This window comes from Triticum aestivum, chromosome 7B (assembly GCF_018294505.1).
Source record: "Triticum aestivum cultivar Chinese Spring chromosome 7B, IWGSC CS RefSeq v2.1, whole genome shotgun sequence".
NCBI classification, from domain to species: domain Eukaryota; kingdom Viridiplantae; phylum Streptophyta; class Magnoliopsida; order Poales; family Poaceae; genus Triticum; species Triticum aestivum.
The window spans coordinates 471,021,481-471,041,676 of record NC_057813.1 but is presented as its reverse complement, the minus strand read 5'-3'; positions in this window follow the sequence as shown (position 1 = coordinate 471,041,676).

Sequence of the window (20,196 nt, the reverse complement as noted above, 5' to 3'; positions counted from 1 at the left end):
CGTCCTGGATTGGTGGGAGGATGGTACTGGGAGCCACGTCCCCAACAGGAGTGCCTTGGCTCTCCTGGACCATCTGGAATGAACGTAATGCTAGGGTGTTCCGACACAAAAGTGCTCCGCCGCCTATTCTTCTTAACACAATCCTGGAGGAGGCCAAGCTTTGGGTTACAGCTGGTGCAAAGAAACTAGGGCTTATTGTATATCGATGAGTAGTCCGCATGCCGTGTTTAAGGTGGTTGCTGTAAAACTCTAATCTACTCTCTCTTATTTAATCGATGAGGCAAATCTTTTGCCTCCGTTTCGAAAAAAAAAACTACTCATTCCGCCTGAAACAAGCAACCCATGCAATAGCATGGTTTAGACCACTGAAAAAAATAGCGCGCTATAGCGTCGCTAATAGCACACTATAGCGTATTGAGAATTTTCTCGCTAAATATATCGGTGTACAATGTCTCGCTAATAGCACGCTATAGCACGATATAGCACGCTAACAACATATTTTGAGGTTGCCGCTATTTTGCTGTACCGCGCTATTTTTTTTCATTGGTTTAGACTAGTTTTTCGCTCTTTTACCTCGCTCTTCTTCCTAATGCATGTTTTCCCCATCAATAGCCCAATGCCACCCATCAACAAATAGATCTCGATCGAGGCTGTGAGCTTTAGGTGAGTCAAAGTCCCATTTTTTATTAGTAGGCAAGTTAGCAATATTTTGGGCTTGCCTATATATTCAAGTAGATAAAATCTCACACGATTTATGCAGAAATCTAAAGCAACAGTTCTATGAAGAATAGAAAAGGAACATATGAGAATAATACCGGTCAATTGACAGGCGTGCATGATGTCGCCGAAAGGAGCCGTGAGAAAAAATTAGCTGGAACTGCCAAGGTTTAGATCAACCTCAGACAGTCCAAGAACTTGTGTCTCTCTCAAAGACACGCCGGCCCAACGTTATTTTTCTTTCTGAAACAAGAAAAAATAAAGAGTATGTTGAGAGTTTGCATAATCGCTTGGGTATAAAAAATGTGTTTATTGTTTCTGTTCCTCCAGGCAAAGGTCGTGGTGTAGCGGTCTTTTGGGATGATCTTTATACTCTGGAGCTGAATAAATATGGTGACATTTTATTGGCATGTACGTCTGCAAATAAGATGGCACTAAGTGGAAAAGTACCTTTGTCTATGGTAAACCAAAGACGAGCCAAAAGTATGTTATGCGGGATCTGTTAAAGCGAATTAAACCGCTTGGGGCTGGACCTTGGTTTATGGCTGGCGATTTTAACGAAGCTACGTGGCATTTTTCTCGTAACAAATGGTGGGCTAAACTTATGGCAAATATTTGTGAGTTTTTATCTGAATGCAACTTATTTGATTTGGGATTTATTTTTGGAAGTTTATTGGACTTAGAATCACAAGCAGTAAGGTCACAAAAATGTGAAAGTGCGTCTTCACCGTGCAGTGGCGTGTTCTCAGTGGTCTTCTATGTGTCTTGATTGCAAGGTCTCACATATTATTAGCTCAAGGTCAGATCATTGCCCTATTCTCATTTTCAGTTGTTCGGTGTTCCTTATCCGGTACGTTTATTAAACATCTGAAATATGAAGCGCGTTCGGAAAGGGAGGCTGCGGCACTGAAAGATCAAATTGAATTATGTTGGAATAAAAGTACGCATGTTGGTAACTTGGGGAGATGTGGCAAATAATTTGGACAATCTTATGAATACCCTTCATGGGTGGAGTAGGATTATATTGGTTATTTTCATAAAAACCTTGAAACGACGTGAAAAAAATTAAATCTGCTCTTCAAAGGAAATGGCCATACTTCTATTATGGAGAAGAAGAAAATCCTCGAGGAGATGGATGAGCCCTTGATGAAGGAAGAAATCATGTGGAAGCAGATATCTTGTTTGGACAAAATGAAATGCGGTGACAGGAAAACAAAATTCTTTCAGAGAAAGGCTACTTGGAGAGCTAAGAAAAATAATATATATGCCCTCAGAAGGAGCGATGTGTCTCTATCTAATGAAATGGAGGAGATCAAAGGTATCACAAACTCATTTTTGTTAAGCATCTTTACTCTTCTGATAATACGGTAAATCCTTCTCGTGATATCCCGCTTGTGAAACCTTTGGTGAATGATGAGATGAATGAGAATCTTTGCAAACCTTTTTATGAACATGCTCTTTCCCATATTGGTCCATTGAAGGCTCTGGGCCAAATGAGTTTACAGTTGTTTTTTAGAGGAATTGGTGTTTCTAAAGGAAGATATTGTATGCACAGTACAACGGTTCTGTTTTTCTAGATGTACGCCACACTACTAGGAAAAGGTCTATAGATGATATGGACACTAATAACGCACCACACATGTGGTGCGCCACTACTATATACTAAAGGCGCATCATGTGTTGGTGCGCCATTAGTGTCCAAATACTAATGGCGCACCACATCCACGGTGCGCCATTAGTAACATTTTTTTTCAAAACTAGTAATGACGCACCAGGGTATAGTGCGTCATTACTAGTTAAACTAGTAATGGCGCACCACATCCACGGTGCGCCACTAGTAATTTTTTTCAATTTTATTTTCAAAACTAGTAATGGCGCACCAGGGGATAGTGTGCGCGCACCACATCCACGATGCGCCACTACTAATTTTTTTCAATTTTTTTTTCAAAACTAGTAATGGCGTACCGTGGGAGTGGTGCGCCATTACTAGTTCCATTACTAGTTGAACTAGTAATGGCGCACCACTCCCACGGTGCACCATTACTAACTTGGCCAAAAAATTCCACCGAATGCCCCCCTGGTCCGCCTTTTCAGTTAAAAAAAAAGAAAATGATGGAAATGTCAAAAAAATAAAAGAAAATAAGTTTGCCATGTGATATGTGGTCTACTTGTTGGGAAAATTTACAAATATGAATTTCAACATTATTTGCAAGATCTCTCTGGAATTTATAAAATGGGCATAACTTTTGCATACGAACTCGGATTAAAAAGTTTTTTATATGAAAAATCATCTACTCGAAAAGTTACATCCGAATTTAACCGGGGAAACCCCGTTAAAAATTTTCAAAATCCTTAAAAATCTAACAGAAAAAATGTTACGGGGCTTTTAAGATCTAGAGGGGAAAAATGAAAAAAAATTGAAACTTACTAGTGGCGCACCATTTGCTAGGTGCGCCACTAGTAACAGAAAAAAAAATAGTTTTAATTTTTTTTTGAATTTTTTTTAAAAAATGATACGTAATATGACCGGGAAGTTTGAAATATTTTTCAAAATTTCATCATACTCATGAACATTAACAAAGTCCTAGACATCAACAAGGTTTAATAGGATTGATATGATAGATATATCAACAAGTGCCTGTTGAGTGAGGTGGTGCTAGGGTTGGATAGAACTGCAAAGTTAAGTGTGCTTGGGCTGGAGTAGTGTGAGGATGGGTAACCTTCCGGGAAGTTTGACCACTTAGTGCGATTTGACTAGAGATTAAACCATAGTGACCCGAGATTAAGAAAAAACGAAAAAAAAATTATTTTTTTTTCTAAAAAAATATTTGAAAAAAATTGTTACTAATGGCGCACTTCTATGCGGTGCGCCATTACTAAGTCAGATAGTAATGGCGCACCGTATGATATACTAATGGCGCACTCCCTAGTGCGCCATTAGTATAAAATGTAATGGCGTGATGCTAGTGGCGCACCTGTAGTGCGCCATTAGTAGGCAAAACAGGTGCGCCATTAGCAAGCCTTTTTCTAGTAGTGCCAGCGGAGATTAATAATACAATTATTGTGCTTATTCCTAAAGTGAAGAATCCTCGGTCGATAAAAGATTTTCAGCCAATCAGTTTATGCAATGTCAAATATAAAATTATCTCCAAGTGTCTTCTTAACAGACTGATACCACTACTAGATGGTATGATTTCTCCTACCCAAAGTGCTTTCATTCCTGGAAGATTAACTTTTGATAATGCTCGCTTTTGAATGTATGCATTCGCTGAGTACGCTAAAAGATAATCGGGGTGCATACTGTTCATACAAGTTGGATCTAGGCATATGATCGTGTGGACTGGAGGTTTTTGAAAAGTATGCTTCAAGCATATGGTTTTGCTCCAGCTTGTGTTGCAGTGGACTATGATTTGTGTTAGCCAGAGAAATTTTTAGTGTGTTTTAATTGCCAACTGCTAGATTCTTTCCAACCTCCTAGTGGTCTCGGGCATGGAATCCATTATCTGTGTACATGTTCTTGTTTGTGGTTGAGACCCTTTTGTTGTTACTTAATAATGCTTATGCGAGTGGGGCTATCCAACATTTCTGGTTGAACATACTCCAGGTATCTCACATTTATTATTTGCTGATAATAGCCTCCTATTTTTTAAGGGTCCTTTGTGTTGGAAATATGCCCTAGAGGCAATAATAAAGATGTTATTATCATATTTCCTTGTTCATGATAAATGTTTATTGTCCATTCTATAATTGTATTGACCAAAAATTTAAATACATGTGTGGATACATAAGTGAATACAGTGTCCCTAGCGAGCCTCTACTAGACTAGCTCGTTGATCAAAGATGGTTAAGATTTTCTAATCATAGACATGAGTTATCATTTTGATAACGAGATGATAGACCCAACCATAAGCTTAACATCAGATCGTATCACTTATTTAATTTCTACAACTTTCTTCATGTCAAGTATTTGTTCCTTAGACCATGAGATCATGCCACTCCAGAATGTATATGCCAACACGCTCAAGTAAACAACATCGGGGCCCATGCAACTGGTACCTATGCCATGTGTTTACTTGAGGGTGTAGCCACACGCATCCCTTAGTGCTACAATGCTCGATTGTGGTCTCTATGATGGCGGTCCAACTCCTTCGAATACCATGGTGATGTTACGAGTCGTGTTGCGACGGCGACCCGACGGCTTCGACGACCACGGTGTTGTTATGAAGCGTGCTACGACGGCGGTCTGACTGATTCAACGACCGTGGTGATGCTACTAGGCAGCCCGACTGCTTCAACAATGTTGAGATGACATGCTTCAACGTCCGTGATGATGTCGCGATGGCGTTCATTCCAACGGCAGTGGTGTGCTTCAACGACATGTGTCAACGATCGCAGCGATGCTACAATGGTAGCCTTGATACTTCGATGATGTTGCAATGATGTGCTTCGATGGCATGGCGATGTCGCGGCGGCGTTCTTCGAACGGCCAGGGTGTGCCTGGATAGCATGCGTTGACGACCGTGGCAATGCTCCCAGGCAGCCCGAATGCTTCAACAATGCTGAGATGACATGCTTCGACGTCCGCGATGATGTCGCGATGGCGTTCTTTTGAATAGGAGTGGTGTGCTTCGATGACATGTTTCAACGAATGAGGCGATGTTACAATGACATACTTGATGCTTCAATGATGTTGCGACGATGTGCTTCGACAGACGCGGGGATGTTGCAACGGAGTTCTTTGAAAGGCCACGGTGTGCTTCTACAGCATGCGTCCACAACGGTGGCAAAGCTACCAGGCGGCCCGACTGCTTCAACAATGTTGTGATGACATGTTTCAACGTCTGCAATGATGTCACGATGGCGTTCTTTCATATGGTAGTGGTGTGCTTTGACGATATGTGTCAACAATCGCGGCGACGCTACAATAGCAGTATTGATGCTTTAATGATGTTGTCATGAGTGCTTCGATGGCCGTGGGGCTGTCGCGCCGGCGTTCTTCTAACGGCCACGGTGTGCTTTGACAACATGCGTCGACAACCGTGGCAATGCTACCAAGCAGCCTGACTACTTCAACAATGTTGAGATGACATGCTTCAATGCCTAGGATAATATCGCGATGGCGTTCTTTTGAACGTCCGCGGTGCTTCGATGGCATGCATCAATGATCACGGCGATGCTACAACGGCAACCTTGATGCTTCGACGATGTTGTGACGACGTGGTTCAACGGCCGCGACGATGTCGCGATGTCGTTCTTCGATCGGCTATGGTGTGCTTCGACAGCATGCGTTAACGACCGTGGCAATGATACCAGATGGCTCTACTACTTCAACAATGTTGAGATGACATGCTTTGAGGTCCGCGATGATGTCAGGATGGCATTCTTTCGAACGGCAGTGCTGTGCTTCGACCACATGTGTCAACGATCATGGGGATGCTATATTGGTAGCCTTGATGCTTCAATGATATTGTGGCGATGTACTTCGATGGCCGCGGCGATGTCGCGATGGTGTTCTTCAAACGACCATGGTGTGCTTCGACAACATGCGTCGACGACAGTGGCAATGCTACTAGGCGGCCCGACTGCTTCAACAATGTTGCGATGACATGCTTCAACGTCTGCGATAATGTCTTGGTGGCGTTCTTTTTGAATGTACGTGGGTGCTTTGACAACATGCGTCAACGATCAGGGCGATGCCACAATGGCAGCCTTGATGCTTCGATGATGTTATGACGACGTGCTTCGACGACTGCGGCGATGTTGTGATGGCGTTCTTCGAACGGCCACAGTGTGCTTTGACAGCATGCGTCGACGACCATGACAATGCTACAATGGTAGCCTTGTTTCATTGATGATGTTGCTACACCGATGACACTTTTGTAGCATAACGGTGCCACATGTAGCATCAGCGTCAGCTTGCAGCATGACGTTTACCCTCGCAGTATCGGATTGCAGCACATACAACACTCCTTCAGTGCCTAGGTAACAATAGCTTGCAACATTGGCGATGGGCCCATATCAGCGGCACCATCCCACAACATGGCACGCAACACTGGCTTGGAGCATGCCTCGGAGCAGGCCAATGCTCCCCATAGCAGAAGATGTCCTTCACAACATCCAATCATTGTATGATGACACGTATGCAGCACGGTGGCGCTGCATGTTGCATTAGCTTGCAGCATGTCGACGACCCTCGCAATGTCGTCTTGTAGCATGAGCAACACTCCTTCAGCACGATGGTGCCCCAAGTAGCAACGGCTTGCAGCATGGTGATGACACTCACAACATTGACTTGCAGACTTGCAACACCGACGACACTCCTTCAGTACGGGAGCGCCCCATATAACCTCAACTTGCAACACGACTATTGCAGCATCGGCTTGCAGCATCGACGACGATCCTAGCAATGTCTCATGTCAAATTGGCTTGCGGCACGACAACACTCCATAGCACTGATGCCTTGCAACATACCTCACATCATGGCAGGCCCCCCTCAAAACACGGTAGCGGTTGCACTGGCTAACAGTACTGAGGCATCCTTGCAACACCGGTTTGTAGATGCGCGCCGATGGAGCCCAAGTGCTTTCGAAAAATATACACGATTAGACTATTAATTACTTGGTTACAAGGTACTCAACCTAGGGTTTCCCTCCTCTAGCGACATGGAGGCGAACGCCCCACCGCCACCACCGCGCTGGCCGCGTGTGGCATGCCGTCAGCCCTTGCTCCCAAGCGGGCAATCGGACCTGCTGCGGCCTCGTCCGCTATTCGGTCTGCAGGGTTTGTTGGGCCCTGCGATCCCTCCATCATCGATCGGGACCCCAGGAGTCCTAACCCTTCACGCAAGGAAGTTCCACCAACTCGCTACAAAAACTCATCTAGGGTTTCTAAGAGGCAACCAAGGGCACACAATAATCTGTTGGGGAGCACGTCGGAGATCATCATGGACATGTCGCCTGGTAGCATGTCGACGGCCTCGCAGAACTCAGCCAAGTTGCCAGTGGCGACCAAGGTGAACCCGGAGGCGGGTGGGGTCGCATACGGGGCTCCCTCCATGGATGCTGCTCGCCCTAAGCCTCCCTCCAGGGGATCCGAGGCCGCTACACGAGTCAGTCCGAGGCTGAAGACATTGACGATCTTGGACCAGTTCAAGACGACAGTGATGATGGGAGCGACAGACGCGGTGCCAGCAGGCAGGAAGCAAGATGGTCTGGAAGGCGAATGACCAGAGGGTTCCTGTGAAGGAGAGGATCCTGATGAGGATGCCGCACTTGTCAAGGTGGATCTGGAAGAAGATGGTGTTCTACAGCAACCAGAGCATCTGTGGATAGTGATCATGCTTGTGTATTCGTTAGACCAGCCGTCTCCCCATACTCTGTTTGAGAACATTGTTGAAGGCTGGAGGTTGAAGGAGGACTTTGGCTATGCCTACCAGGGGGACAACAAGTACTTGGTGCACTTTGAATGTGAGGTGGACATGTCTCGTGTCCTCAGAGGAGGGCCATGGAAGTACGAATATGATCCGTTGCTGATCAAGGCGTTTGATGGTATGAGGAAAGTCTCTGAATATATTTTGGACATGATGAGGATATGGGTGCGAATCCTTGACGTGCCCATGAACTGGAGGACAGAGGCAGTGGCTAGAGCTCTTTATGCTAACTTGGGCACCATCTTGCAAACGGAGCTAGGGGAGAACACAGGAGATTATATGTGTATGAAAGTGGCTATTCCAGTCAACCAGCCATTGGAGACATCAGTGGCCATGTTTGCCTAACTAAAGCAAAAGAGGACGAAGGTAGAGTTCCAGATATAGTACGAAAACTGCCGAACTTTTGCTACTCATGCGGCTACCACGGGCACCAGGAAAAATCATGTGGAAGACGAGGGATTCAAGGAGCACCATCGGGCAAGTTTAGCGGTAAACTCTGGTGTACACCGCCACACAGATTTGGAAGACAGTCCGGGATGGTGAAGGCCAAGGTTAACCCGACGGCTTACCGAGGACTAGATTTTTCCTTGGAGAGTATCGGATCTTCAGCACATGAGAGAGGCGGACGAGGGGCACGCCGGTCGGACGGCGGTTCGGTGCGGCGCTCCAAGTTCGCACCGGATCACAGCACGGGCAATCCGGCTGTGGACGAGATGCTCGCTGAGCAGATACAGGCGATGTCCGGGCCAGTAAGGGTACTGGTAAGGGGATGTGAGGGAGTCCTGGACTAGGGGGTGTCCAGATAGCCAAACTATCATCATTGGCCGGACTCCAAGACTATGAAGATACAAGATTGAAGACTTCGTCCCGTGTCCGGATGGGACTTTCCTTGGCGTGGAAGGCAATCTTGGTGATACGGATATGTAGATCTCCTACCATTGTAACCGACTCGGTGTAACCCTAGCCCTCTCCGGTGTCTATATAAACCGGAGGGTTTTAGTCCGTAGGACGAACAACAATCATACCATAGGCTAGCTTCTAGGGTTTAGCCTCCTTGATCGCGTGGTAGATCTACTCTTGTACTACCCATATCATCAATATTAATCAAGCAGGAGTAGGGTTTTACTTCCATCGAGAGGGCCCGAACCTGGGTAAAAACATCATGTCCCTTGTCTCCTGTTACCATCCGCCTAGACGCACAGTTCGGGACCCCCTACCCGAGATCCACCGGTTTTGACACCGACATTGGTGCTTTCATTGAGAGTTCCTCTGTGCCGTCGCAATCAGGAAAGATGCCTCGTCCCGTCTTTAAAGACGGCACTGTTGCCAAAAGCAATCTTCACGTCAACTCGGAACTCGCCGAGCAGCTAGATTCGATGGAGCTCTCCTCCTTAAATGAGCTCTTGGATCGCATAGCCGCCCTGGGAGTCGCTACAGACTACGATCAGATTGGGCTTAAAACTAATCTGAGAGAGATCAACTCTCCCCAGGCTTCCCACCATGTTGATGTGGTGGAGGAACAGCACAGCGACTATTCTTCTACATTAAGGACAAGCTATGTCCGAATTCCCGACCCCTCCATGACGGATTCCTGCGGAGGGACGGATGTCAATCAAGCACTGAACCTAAAGTCAGGCAGCGGGCCAGATTCGTTGGACAACATCCAACAACCCAAGCTTCCAAGTTCGGAAACTTTTCTGCCCTTGAGTCTTAGATTGGACGGGGTTCCGAATATAATTCCACCCGCCCACCCAAACATAAGAGATCTATACCGAATCCGGCAAGAGCCTGCAGAAACAGTACACCATTACTGGGCCAGATTCCTCCTGGTTATGGACAGGATAAAGGACTGCCGTGAGGAAAGCACAATCTCAATCTTCTGCAATAATTGCACGGACAAGGGAATCATGAACGCCATAAGTCGTCGTGAAATTACACGCTTCGCCGACTTGGTGTCCATAATACGAAAGTACTGTGCAATGGAGAGTGCCTGGAAAACCGAAACCAAATTTTGGGACAATCCGGCTCCGAACACAACCCTAGTATGAAATAAAAGGGTGCATCATATTCAGGCACCTGGGTTAAAAACCAAAAAGCAAAAAACCCCTAAAGGGCACGGAACCGTACTGGAGGGATGGCTTAGCGGACCCTGCAAAATCCATAGCACATAGGGCGCCACTCCAACACATAGCCTTCGAGCATGTTGGATACTACGACAGGTGGCCAAAAGTGGCGAAGAGCTTCTAGCCCCAGAGAACCAGCCTAACAGTACCAGTACGGTATTAACAGTCTTCGAGAATTTCGCATCAAATAATATGCGGAAACAAACACTCCGCAGCCTCGCCGAAGTCTACCAAGTAGCAACAATAAATCCATGGAGCGACACGGCTATTACCTTTAACGCCAGTGACGAACCTAAATTCCGAACAGCCCGAGCACTAGCCGCATTGGTCCTCAGTCCAATAGTGGACGGCTTTCGCCTTACTAAGGTACTCATGGATGGCGGCAGCGGATTAAACCTCATCTACGAGGAAACCCTTCGAAAAATGGAAGTAGACTGGAGCCGCATTGAGCGAAGCAACACAACCTTCAGAGGAATAATCCCTAGTCGGGAAGCATGCTGCACAGGAAAAATAACACTGGATGTAGTATTCGGATCACCGGACAACTACAGGTCCGAGGAGATCACATTCCATGTGGCCCTGTTCAGCAGCGGATATCACGCTTTATTAGGACGAGAGGCATTCACAATTTTTCAAGCTATACCCCATTACGGGTACATGAAGCTCAAAATGCCTGGGCCCAACGGAATCATCACCCTCGCCAGTGATCCGGACGTAGCGCTGTGCGCCAAAAATAAGACAACCGCTCTAGCCCTAGAGGCGCTATCTGAAGCCCTAGCGGCCGAGGAACTCACAGCGCTGCGCTCCATGGTGAACAGGGATGACGTGATACTTGACAAAAGATCCAAGTCCACCTCTTTTAAGCCAGCGGACGAAATAGTCAAATTCCAAGTCCATCCAACGGACCCTACAAAGACGGCCTCCATTGGGGCACAATTAAACCCTGATGTAGACGCCGCACTACGAGAATTCCTATGGGAAAATTGGGACATTTTTGCCTGGCACCCTTCAGACATGCCAGGAATTCCACGCCGACTGGCAGAGCACAGCCTAAATATCCTAAAAGGATTCAAGCCAGTCAAACAGGCTCTTCGGCGATTTTCCGAACCCAAAAGACAAGCAATGGGAGAGGAGCTAGCCAAACTATTAGAGGCCAGATTCATCAGAGACATAAAACATCCGGACTGGCTAGCAAACCTGGTAATGGTACCAAAGAAGGACAAATCCTGGCGCCTGTGTGTCGATATCAAGGACCTTAACAAGGCTTGTCCAAAGGATCCCTTCCCCCTCCCCCGCATCGATCAAATTATCGATGCTACCGCAGGGCACGATTCATTGTGCTTCCTCGACGCATACTCCGGCTACCATCAAATCAAGATGGCGGAGCCATACCAAGCCGCAACGGCATTCATTACTCCATACAGACCATTCTGCTTCAACACAATGCCCTTCGGGCTCAAAAACGCCGGCGCAACATATCAACGCATGATTCAGACATGTCTGGCAACCCAGATCGGCAAAACAGTGGAGGCATACGTAGACGATGTGGTCGTCAAGTCCAAACACGTCGAAACTCTAGTAGACGATTTGAGGCTCACATTTAACAATCTCCGAGCATATGACATTAAGCTTAACCCGGAAAGCTCTTGGGCTTCATTGTATCCAGTAGAGGAATTGAGGCAAACCCAGCCAAGATACGAGCTCTGTCACAATTGGATATCCCAAAAGACCTCAGGCAAATACAAAAATTGACTGGATGCGTGGTGGCTCTAAGCCGCTTCATCTCCCGCTTAGGTGAAAAGGCATTACCCCTTTATCGCCTCCTCCGACGCACCAAACACTTCGAGTGGACGGATGCCGCCACGACCGGACTCGAAGAAATAAAGGTCATATTGGCAACAAATCCGGTCCTGGCCGCGCCCAACTTGGGCGAACCAATGTTATTATATATCGCGGCAACACATCAAGTTGTAAGCGCGGTGCTCGTCGTCGAACGAGAAATGGATGGACACAAGTTCCGTCTTCAAAAACCAGTGTACTACGTATTCATTGTCCTAACTCCATGCAAGTCCCGATATCCACATTATCAAAAGATAGCGTACGCAGTGTTCATGGCATCCCGGAAGCTGCGACACTACTTTCAAGAGTGTTCGATAATAGTAGCCTCCGAAGTACCTCTTAATGACATTATAAACAACCGCGACGCGACTGGCAGGATTGCAAAATGGGCCATCGAGCTGCTACCATTCGACATAACCTATAAACCACGGCGAGCTATCAAGTCGCAAGTTTTGGCTGACTTCATCGCTGAATGGACCGAAGCCGAACTCCCTAAAGAGGGCTCCAAAATGTTGGCCGGCCTGGGGGCTGGCATCGTCCTGACGTCCCCAACCGGAGACACAGTCAATTACATACTCCAGATAATGTACACGGACTCCAACAATGCAGCCGAATACGAGGCCCTTCTACATGGCCTCCGGATGGCGGTCTCCATGGGCTTTAAACGCCTAGAGGTGCAGGGGGATTTGAACATCGTGATATCCCAAATAAATGGAGACTTCGACGCCAAGGATCCGAAAATGGCAGCTTACCGTAACGCCGTTCTGAAAATGTCAGCTCGGTTTGAAGGGCTCGAATTTCACCATATAGCCCGGGATAATAATCAAGCGGCGGACGTATTGGCACGCACCGGCGCAAAGCGCGATGCCGTCCCTCCCAACATCTTCCTGGAACGGCTTTTCAAGCCATCCGTACTATGGGAAGGGGAGTCCGGAAACAACAATCCGGACCCAACCGCACCGCCCGACACCGCACATTCTGACACAATCGGTGGTTCTGCCAGTGAAATAACACCTTCAGCCCACGAAATAATGGCAGTCATTACCCCGTGGACTGAGCCATTCCTAGGTTACTTAACTAGGCAGGAACTTCCCAAGGACCAAAACGAGGCCCACTGCATAGTACGGCGATCTAAAGCCTATAAGGTCCATGAGGGAGAGCTCTATAAGAAAAGCATAACCGAAGTCCTTCAAAGGTGTATCTTCGAAGAGGAAGGGCGAAATCTCCCTGCTGAAATTCATGCCGGACTCGGTGGGCACCACGCCACAGCCCGGGCCCTCGTAAGCAAGGCCTTCCGCACAGGATTTTATTGGCCAACGGCCCGGGCAGACGCTCAGGATTTAGTCCAATGATGCGTTGGTTGCCAGCTCTTTGCTAATCAAAGCCACATGCCTCCCACCGCCCTGAAAACTATACCCATCACCTGGCCATTCGCGGTCTGGGGTCTTGACATGGTTGGACCCCTTAAAGGAGGAACCCACAAGCAAAAATACCTATTGGTCATGGTGGATAAATTCACCAAATGGATAGAGGCCAAGCCAGTTAAGATGGCCGAATTCGGACCCATGATAGACTTCATATCAGGGGTAGTACACCGTTACGGCGTCCCCCACAGCATCATCACTGATAACGGCACGAACTTCACGGTCGACGAGGTCAAACTCTGTTGCAAAAACATGGGCATCAAGCTCGACTACGCTTCAGTCTATCACCCTCAAACTGATGGTCAAGTCGAACGAGCAAATGGTCTAATAATGAGCGGCATCAAACCTAGACTAGTGCGGTCCCTTAAGGAATCCAACACACAGTGGGTAGAGGAGCTCGACTCCGTACTCTGGGGGCTGTGGACCATGCCAAACCGCACTACCGGATTCACACCATTTTTATGGTATACGGCGTAGAGGCAGTTTTTCCCTACGACATAATTCATGACTCACCTCACGTGCGCATGTACGAAGAAAGAGAAGCCGAGCTGGATCAGCAGGACAGTTTGGACGCCTTAGAGGAGGAGCGTGACGTGGCAAAAGCTCGTTCCGCATTCTATCAACAGCAGGCTCGAAGATATCAAAGCAGAGACGTACGGGCCAAAACTTGCAATGTTGGCGAACTAGTTCTACGCCTGCCGGACAAGAAAAAGGACAAGCTCAAGCCCAAATGGGAAGGTCCCTTCATCATCAACCAAGTCCTGACCGGCGGGGCATACCGTCTGCGAAACGCATCGGACAACCGACTCGAGCCAAATCCATGGAACGCGGACCGTCTCCGTAGATTCTACGCCTAGCACCGGACTCTGAGTTCGTCTCCCTCCCCCGTCCATATTTTATACTTTAACTGTCTTTTAGTTTTCTCCCCCCCTTTCTTCCTTTTTTTCTTCTTCTCTCACGGGCCTTCGGTGGCTCACCTGCGCATTGTTCGCAGACACTTGACGTGCTATTCGCACTCATTATACCTGGGGGCTTCTTTAACAGAAGCTTATTTATACGGGCATTATACCCAATACATGTGTCACACTTCCGCATGTACCATTTATTCACCATTATATGCATCGATATGACTTAAGTTTTGGCCAAGCTGGGTTGCCTGGCTCCTGTGCTTACCCCTACGTTCCCGATTGTTTGGCTAGGAGGTAAAGGGAGCACGTCTGTGATTGTTACTGCCGGGTCAGCCGGATGTGTACCTCAGACTGGGTGAAGCCGAAAGCTAGTGTTCTTAAGGGAATATTCGGTCGGTGAATTGAAAGATGATTTCTTAACTATTTATTTATCTGCCCCCAGATGCTTTTTCTGCTTTTTTCGCAGTCCGGACATGCATTTTAGAGCATGCCTCCCAGGGAAAGGAACCCCTAACGGAACTATTGTCCCTGGAAGATGTTTCTTACTAACCATGTAATATAACATAACTAGTTGGGCACTTGTCTGATAAAGCACTAATGAACCCTACGCCTGGTCTCCATGCATGCCCCGGTTTTTTTTAATAACCGTGAGGGTATTCAGACACACTCTGGACTGTCGGGTCCCGAGGTTGAAGCGAAAAGGTCCGCAATGACAAACGATCTACAATCCGGCTAGGAGGCATTTTTCATGTCATTTTAAATTACACAGTCAAGCTGACTGATGGTATTCCTCTTCGATACCATCTAATAAGTTGTCTAGTTTACAGTCCCACTGTGAATACTTTGCGGCCAACTCTACTTGGTCGTACACTAAGATCGCAGGGATGTCCTTCCCATCAGGCCCCACAGGTCCGACCTCGTCCATGTGGTTTGGGTCGGCCTTCGCATACCGTGTCTTCACCATGGCCCAGGCCTCCCTGGCGCCTTGACGGCAGGCCGAGATCTTCCACAACCGGAAGCGCCGCCGTGCTCCCTGAAGCTTCTTCGCAAGCTCTCCAAGACCTTCGGGTAGGGACACGGATGGCCACAAGGCCTGGGCGACTCCGCTCATCACCTGCCGAACTCGTTCGTGCAGTTGCAGCAGCTCGGGAAGTAGGTCACCCGTTGAACCGAGCATTTCCTCTGCAGGACGACCCGTGAGCAAGCCTACAGACATATTTCTGTCAATCGACTTCCTCATCGAACTCTTCTTTTCAAAAGTTTGCTCAAGCACTTACTGTAAATGCCGCGACGAAGCCGCCGATTCTCCTTCACGGAGTCAGACGGCTGGGCCCAAACATCTTTTAGTTCCTCGCCCAGCTGGGTGTTGGCATCCTGGAGCTTATTCCTCTCTTGCTGCACCCTCGTAAGCACCTTCTCGCCGGCCTTCAGCTGGCGTAGTAGTTGTTGCTTGTCCGGATCTAGTCCGGCGCCATCTGCAATATTATTGTCAGACTTACACACACGCCGCACTTCACAAGCTACTTATCTTTCGAAGTATATATTACCAGAGGGGGTCTCTGTGGCTCCCCCTGTGGCGGCTAGTGCGGCCTCAAGTTGGGCCTTGCACTCTTGAAGCTCCTGGGACAGGTGGGTATTTCTTCTTCGTAAGATCCTGCATAACAAATGATCCTTAAATCAGTTATTCTAACTATTTCAAGTCTCGGAGGCTACTGGCATATATCACTGTCAAAATTCCTTACCCGTATGTCTTTCACATACTGCTCCGTGGCTCTGGCTAGACCATCTTGAGCAGCACGGAGGTGCGCATCTCCCGAATTAAAGGCATTTAACACCTCCGGGGAGAAGCATGCGTCACAAAGAACTGTCCGGCGGCGCCTGTGATTCATGGCGCTCTCCACCTCAGATCGGGTGGCGGACAACCTGTCGGCGTCCTCCATTGGAGGAGCACCCGACGCGCGCCTTGCACTCGCCTCCCCCATCGGACCTGGCGTTGGAGCCTGGCCAGCGGAGGCTTGATCGGCAATCTCTCCGGACACAGTCCGGCGAGCGCTCTTTCTCCTAAAAAAACCACGAGCGTTAATGTGCCTTCTAGGAATCTTTCCCGAAAACATGGTGGCACGCCATACCGTTGCGGCGACGTCTCGATTCGCGCCGCACTTCTTTTCCGCCTGCTGGGCTGAGCTGCCCCTTGTTGGCCAACCGCCGCAGGTTCGGCTTCCCGCCTCGAAGGCACCTCCTGCAGAACACCATTGGTATACGGTGGTCAGAGATAAGCATGGATGAGTAATGGTATCAGGACTCCAGTCACAGTTACCTGGGAAACCGGAGATATTCCGGGGTAGTCAGCCGTAATGGCGACCAAAGCATTGTCAATGCTAAGTTGGTGGAACACCCCATTGATCAGCTCCACCTTTATCTCCGGATCCTCTTCGGAGGCCGGATCGAGGGATCGTTCCAGATCCTCGGGCTGTGGAGCCAGGCTGTGTATGTCCTCTACGGCCCGGCACAGTTCCTGCGTCGAAATCACAAAATGAGACACTTAACTTTGGGAATATGGATCGGATAGATAAACGTCCACTTACCCAGCTCTGAGGGTTGTTCATGGAAAATCCATTCAATGGACTAGCACGGAGGATGTCTTCCTTCTCCCCTTTGTACAGGCCGGACAGGATCTTCACCAGATCGGCGACCAATCCCGGCCCCTTGCGGCCATGGCGGGTGGCATCATCCTCCCCGTTGAAATCCCACATGGGGTGGCCCCTATACTGGAGCGGCTGCACCCCTCGCATAATGCATGTGGCCATGACCCCAATCACGGTCAATCCGGAATGAGCCAATAACCTTATTCGGCCCACATGGGTTTAGCCTCCTTGATCTCGTGGTAGATCTACTCTTGTACTACCCATATCATCAATATTAATCAAGCATGAGTAGGGTTTTACCTCCATCGAGAGGGCCCGAACCTGGGTAAAAACATCGTGTCCCTTGTCTCCTTTTACCATCTGCCTAGACGCACAGTTCGGGACCCCCTACCTGAGATCCGCCGGTTTTGGCACCGACAAGGGCCTTTTGATTGTAGAACTGGAAAAACTCGCCAAAATCACAAGTTAACAGTTCTTGGCAAATGAAGTTGTGGTCCTCTTTAGTCAGCATCGACAAAGCATCCTTCCCAGACTCGCTCCAGGTTTTCATGTACCAGTCATGGAATCTTCACATCATCATTGTTAGAGCAAGAGTATCTTTGGCGAGAGTCTTCCCGTAATGGTATTTGAATTCATCCACCTCCATTGTTTCAAATTCTACATCATGGGGAAGGTAATCACCAATAGTGAAACCGGGCAGCAACTGGTATGTACAGGCTTGAGGTTTTGATGGTCTTGATAGTGTTGGCCTTAGTGGAGGTCTTGCTTTGTACTGGTATGAGGCGTTGAGTGTGGATGTAAAAACAATAAATGATAGATATATCAACGCGTATGTCACAAGTTTAGTGGGTGATCCGCCCTGGAGGCTCACTTGCGTCTACGGCTATCCACGCATGGAGGACCGTCATCGCATGTGGTCTATCCTCTGTGATCTGCACCAACAAGTCACCATGCCGTGGGCTGTGATTGGCGACTTTAATGAAGCCATGTGGGGTTTTGAGCACTTTTCTGCAATGCCATGCTCAGCAGGTCAGATGATTAACTTTCGAGGTGTGCTTGAAGTGTGTGGATTGGGTGATCTTGGTTTTGCAGGGCTGCCCTACACATATGATAATAAACGTGTTGGACGTGCAAACGTCAAGGTCCGCCTTGACGGGGCGGTTGCAAACAACGCATGGCGGGATTTGTTTGAATATGCTAAGGTGGACCACCTGGTGGCACCTAGTTCGAATCATCTTCCCATCCTGCTCCGGTGCTCGCGAGAGGAACCAATGCAAGCCTCTGGCAAGAGGTTTCGGCAATATGAAGTCATGTGGGAAAGAGAGCTATCGCTCCTAGAGGTAATTATGAAAACTTGGACAGATCTGAGTTATATGCTTAATCTTGGTGATATTTCCTCTGGCTTGGGTAATTTTATGAAGAAGCTGCAGGATTGGAGCCGGAGAAAATTCGGCAATGTCATTAAAGAGATTAACAAGTCTCACTCATGGCTCGAGGAGCTTCTGTCCATGAATGCAGATATGAAGGAAATATGGGAGATGACAGATAGCTTGAACGAGCTCTTGTACCGCGAAGAGATGATGTCACTGGTACAACGAGGTGCTATACAAACGGTTTTTAACCCCTTTTCGCGACGCCATGCTTAACCGTCACCTAGCACTACTGCAGGATGCTGCTAACGCGACACCATGATCAGAGACCCTTTGCTGAAACTGTGTGCGATGCATAAATCACAAACGGTGATGTAAAAGAACCGTAAAAAAAGATGCAAAATGTTTGCGACGAATGATACATCAAACACGGTTCAGATTTTAGTTCCATGTGCGATGAGGGGCATATGGTTGATCCATACGAACTGTTTGCGATGAAACAGAACGACATAAATGGGCAGCCAGATCAAGGTGTGTGCGATATACGGCATACAGTTCGCTCTGATGAACCGTTTGTGATGATTGAGGTGAACACAAATGATTCGGCATAACAAGATGTGTGTGATACCCGACAAATAGGTCAGTAATCAGAATTGTGTGTGATAATATATACAGCCCATACGGTCTTTTTTGTGAATTGTTTGCTCATCAGGACACACATCTCAACAAACCAACATGTGGGCGATAATGTAGAAGATCTTTATCGAATACATATTACTAACCGCCTGCGATGAGATTGACAGGATAAACAAAGATATATACAGTCAGCTTCATTTAGTCCTTCTTCTTCTTGTTGTTGTTGTTGGATGGCCCCGTGACATCGTCTTGGCAAGGACGCTTCTTGCCGCTGACCGTTGGCTTTTCAACATCACCGCTGTCGTCACTGTTGTTGCTGTCGTCCTCCTCCTCCTCCATGTTCGACCATTCCTCCTTATCATCATCGTCGTCCTCTTCTTTGTCCTCCGATGGCTCCTCGTCTGTATGGTTGTCGTCTGACGACTCTGGAGGCGGCATTCCTTCCATTAATCGAATGTAATCAAGGTCTCGGCTCGACGCCGGACTCATGGAAGATGAGCGGGATGATTCCGATGTTGACCTATCATTGGGCACCAGACTGCTGGCCGAACTGTCATCCTCGTTGTCGCTCCACATGGCTGCAGAGTGCATGCCAATGTGTAGCGCGACCTACAGGGAACAATGAAGATGGTGGACACTTAAGCAGGGTATGCAGAGAAGAGGAACTGGCAATTGAAGCGGGTTTTTTTTGCATGGGGGTGGGGGGAATTGAAGCCGGGGTTGACGTATTATCTAACCGCTGATGTAATCAACCGCAGTTATTTGTACCCAGTGGCTCCAAATTCCCGGGGTTGCGCATGACCACTACTAGGGAAAAGCCTAGCAGCAGCGCGGGTTTTAGGCCTATCAGTAACGCGGCCTGGAGCGCTACTGGTACGACGCTACAGCTAAAGTTTAGCACTAGCGTGCCTCCACCCACGCTACTGCAAAATCCACTTAGTTGTAGTAGTTTCCTAAAGAAGCGCTACTGGTAATTAGTAGTAGCGCTTCTCCCTGCCCGCGCTACTACTATTATTTCATATTTTATTTCTTTTTTATTTCATGTTGTATTCATACACCTTTACACAAGTTTTCATACAACAGGAATTTAGAGTTTGTTTTTACA